At 44.3% G+C, this 4,357-nt stretch overlaps 2 protein-coding genes across 4 annotated transcripts in view; both read left to right on the plus strand.

The window, feature by feature from the left end:
• Positions 1-4,357, plus strand: part of Mga (MGA, MAX dimerization protein) — a 124,878-nt gene that overhangs the window by 112,657 nt on the left and 7,864 nt on the right. The window contains exon 25 of the mRNA XM_013352635.2: positions 1,459-1,462. The gene's annotated coding sequence lies outside the window, so the exon portion shown is untranslated. The remainder of the gene's footprint in view (positions 1-1,458; positions 1,463-4,357) is intronic.
• The window catches only part of Mapkbp1 (mitogen-activated protein kinase binding protein 1), a 56,004-nt gene that overhangs the window by 1,773 nt on the left and 49,874 nt on the right, over positions 1-4,357 (plus strand). The gene's annotated exons all lie outside the window — the stretch shown is intronic.

The following is a 4,357-nucleotide window of genomic DNA, read 5'->3' on the forward strand; positions in this document are numbered from 1 at the left end:
CTGGGAATTGAACTCAGGACCTCTGGAAGATCAGACAGTGCTCTTAACCACTGAGCCATCTCTCCAGCCCTGAATATATATTTTTTTAATCTCTTCTAAATTTATTTAACTGGAACTTTGCTTCTTGGTTTCTCATATAATGTGAAGGAGCCAAGTGTGTGCCAGAAAGACAGCTTCACTGGTTTGTGCTTATACACAGCTCATCCTGGTTACTGTGTGCCCGCATCCTTTTCTGGACAAATGTTACATGGTCCTGTCTGGGTTCACACCCTACAAACCACAGTGTCCCTGGTGCTGGGACTCTGGCATGCCCATCTTATGCTTTATTCAGCTGCTGATCCCCACAATTTTGGGCATACAACAGTAGAATACATTTATTTACTCTCTTGAGGGAATCTTGAGCATTGTCTACAGGATTAGATTAGGTTTTGTGTCTTATTAGCAGCCTGCAAACACAATAGCTTTGTAGTACAGGGTTGCTACCCACAGAGGCCTTTGAGACAACAGCATTTTATTGCCTTGCCTGTGACTCTTCGGAGATGATCAACCCTGTTGAGGAAAGACTTAGAGTTTAATATACAACATGACAGAGTTCTTGGAGGACTTACTGCATCCTTTAGCAGAGCTGTCATTGCTTTGGTAAAGTGAACAGCTTTCCTGTATATTCTAGCAGGGATTCTGTTGAATTAAAATTTGCCACGTTTTTGTGGTAGTGGTTAGGACCTTTTTCAAGGACCCTCATTAATAATTGTTCCTATTCTCTAGAGGCAGAAGAATGAGCCCTCCAACTTAGAAACTCTTAGGTACAGCTCTCTTTGCCCATCCCTTTTTAAAAAGCTTTTATTTGTCATTATCATACTGTGATGTGTGAGCAGGTGCACATGTGCCAATGGTGTTGTTGTAGAGGTCACCGTGGCAAGCACTTTTACCTGCCAAGTCACCTGGCTGACCCAAAAGATGTATCCTAAGCTGCCCTCCAACACCTGATCCTCCTGCCTCTGCCTCCTCAGCATATCCTATCACCATACACCACCACAATGGGCACCTTTGCTGCTTCAGGTCTGTCGTCACTAATGTGTTGTTCTGGAAATACGCACTAAGTTGTCAAAGGAATTACAGGGGCAGGAGATCAGGAGAGAATTGATGGAGCAAGGGATGTTTGCACTGTTGAGTCCTGAGGCAAGAGAGGGTCACTCTAGGAAAACAGTGACAGAAAACCATCTCTGGCATCACCATTTAACATCCTTGTTCCAAGTAGGAAGTCAGTGCTGACCTTTTAAATGGTGTGACTGAGCATGAGCTGTCTTTGTGTACCTGGCACATAACCTTCTTCCATGAAGGCTTTCTACTTAGGGTTGTTGTAAAAGCTTGCTTTATGACCCACATAAGACCTGGCCCGTGTGTTTCCCTAATGCATGGTAACTAAGGTAACTATGGCATGGATTTGTGGACACTTAGTTTTGTTTTGTTTTGTTTTGTTTTGTTTTGTTTTGTTTTATGAGACATGGGTCTCAATATGACCCAGACTGGCCTGGAACTTCCCATGTAGCCCAGACTGGCTTCAAATTGGAGATCCTCCTGCCTCAGCCTCCTGCGTGCTGGGATAGTTATATTATACCACTGCACCTGACCATGGTAGCTAATCTTGAAACAAAACTTGAAGATAAAAAGACAAAAAGGGTTGAAGATAAGGAAGAAGGGATAGAAAGGCATTGTGCAGCTCCTAACTCAGGTAGATTCCTGTTTTAATTTTTTTTTTTTTTTTGAGACAAGATCTTGTTATCCAGTAGCCCAGGCAGCCCTCAGACTTGTGATTCTCTTGCTTTGGATCGTACCATTGTGTATTACAAAATTATCCACTCATTTGTAGCTCTGTCTCCATATCTTCCAGAACAGAGGGACGTCTCTGATTAGTTCTGCTACTTTGAAACTAATTTCTAGTTGTCCTTTTATGTGTGTCTTCAATTGCTAAAGACAACAGAGAACTTGTTCCTTACAGTGTGAGCTACACAGTGGGTAGGAAGGTAGCACGTGGCTGAGACAAAGATGTCTACGCAGATGAGCTGGATGTCCAGAGGATAAGAGATGAGCAGGAAGAGTTGTGTCCTCCCGAGAAGTCAAAACCTGGGGTAATGGGATGGCTGAAAGGAACTAGAGAGGACACTGCTCCTTAAGGGCTTTTTCTTTAGGAGAGAGCCATTTAAAATATGGTTAAATATGGCTTAAAGCTGAGACGAGAGAGCCAGGAGTAAAGGTGGGGTTTAATGACTCTAGGGAGAGTAAATGAGCAAGGAGATTTTATCAAGTTTTGTCATGGGGAAGGCGCTTTCTACAGTGGAGTAAATTAGAGAAGACCAGTAGGCGATGCCATGCCAGGTCTGCAGACTCTTGAAGAGCTGGCCGCTCTCTTCAGTTGTAAACCTTTCAAGCCCAGATCCTGGGTGTTTGTCACTTCCCGCCTCCCGTCTCCGCTGAGGCTGTGTTTTCTTTAGGAATAAAATGTGTGTGCTCTTGGTAGCTAATCCTTTTCTCTCCCCCTCTTTTCCTAAAGTTTCTGGAGATTTTTGTGTAGAGGGAGCCTGGGTGGTTCTATTTTTACAAGGGACAGAAATGGACTGAGGCTGAGCAGGCAGGATTGAAGTTAGGGACACAAAAGGATTCCTGTACTAAGTGGTAGTTTTAAAAACATCTTTCTTAGTCACTGTTAATCTGGTCTAGGTTGTATATTATTTGTTCAGATTTTCTTCTAGCCCAGCTTTATGATTGTACAGCTATTCTTGTTCTTTTCCTGTATGATTATATGCTGTTGCTTTGGGCCTTTAGTATGCGGTTGCTTTAAAGAGTGTGTAGGTAGGTTTCATGAAAGAGTGAAGACTAGCAATAGTTTAATTTCAGCCTTTGCCTCAGTATTTGAGCCCAGATATTATATCAAAAGCCTTTTCTGCCTTTTTGGTAGCGGGAAACATACTTATTTTCAAAGCACATGTCAATCCTAAGCTCTAGCTTGAGGCTGACAGCTTGGGAGAATGGTTAGCAGGGCCTCAGACTATTAACATTTAAGAAATAGCATTCAGTTGGTAGAGTGCTTTCTTAACATGCACGAAACCCTAGGCCCCACCCTCAGCACCATGTAAACCAGAGTAGCACACATTGAAATCCCAGCATATGGAAGGTTGATGTCAGCCTGGATTATACGAAACCCTGTCTCAAAAAAGGAAGAAAGTAAGTAAACCCTGTTCCAGGACCCATTCTCATATTACAGAATCAGAGCCTCTTGGAGTGGAGTTTGGTAGCTGTGTATATATTAAGTTGTGTGAGAAGCCCACTCTCAGTTATAGTACTTATGGCCAAAGTACTATGTCCCTGACATCTGTTGGCTTCATATCCAAATCCTTACTGAAGTTTATTGACAGTACACCAGTCCAGCTTGGGACACATGCTCTTTTCCTTGAGTGGATTTTAGTCTTGTCTGTCTTCTAGACTTCTAGCTGTGTAAACTGTCGGGGTGGCTCTAACAAAATTCACTGCTGTGAGGGCAGACCTTAAGAGTCAGTTGTCTCACTAAGACAGTTCCCCAGGATAGCATCTGATGAGCCCGTGCCAGCTCTCAGTCTCACCGTCCTTCCTAGGAATGAACAGACTTTATTGTGGGATATATACTCTCTGAACTCTCTCCACTTGGGATAGATGACTGGGAATAGCGGTCTCTCAGCCAGGAGCTTAGCACTTCCCTCCCCACAACGCTCTGTTTTCCTGCCTCAGCCTCCCCAGAATTGTGGGCACTTGCCACCGTGCCTGGCTGTGGTGCACTGTGGTGCTGAGGCTGATCAAGTGTTGTGAGACCCCGGGAACAGGTGCTGCGCTTGAACAGCGCTACTTTCTGGTTTTGTGATCATCTCCCTGCTGGTGCCCCAAGCCCTTAAAATGGTTCTTACTGAGAGAGTCCTCTTTCCTGAACTCATAACACCTCTTCCTTCACTGTCTAAAAATATCCTTGCCTCTTGAGTGTCTCCAGAGACACTGCTCATCTCCTTGGCTGCTCACTCCAGAGTCCCTCTCACTTAGCTGGTTAGGCCAAGTTGTCCTGCTGGATCAGCCTTTAGTAATTTTTTTTTCTTTTGCAGTGCCAGGATTAAACCCAGAGAATTGATTGGTTAGGCAAACACCATACCACTATACTCTATCATGTCCCCAAGCTCCACCTTCACCCTATCTCACTAATTGGACCTTAGAATTTCTCACTTGGCCTCCATTTGTCACCTGTGTGCTTTCATTTCTTGATGAGTGAGGAGCACAGGTGAAGGTGAGGAGCACAGGTGAAGGTGAGGAGCACAGGTGAAGGTGAGGAGCACAGGTG

Source organism: Microtus ochrogaster, assembly GCF_000317375.1.
Source record: "Microtus ochrogaster isolate Prairie Vole_2 chromosome 14 unlocalized genomic scaffold, MicOch1.0 chr14_random_1, whole genome shotgun sequence".
In the NCBI taxonomy this organism is placed as follows: domain Eukaryota; kingdom Metazoa; phylum Chordata; class Mammalia; order Rodentia; family Cricetidae; genus Microtus; species Microtus ochrogaster.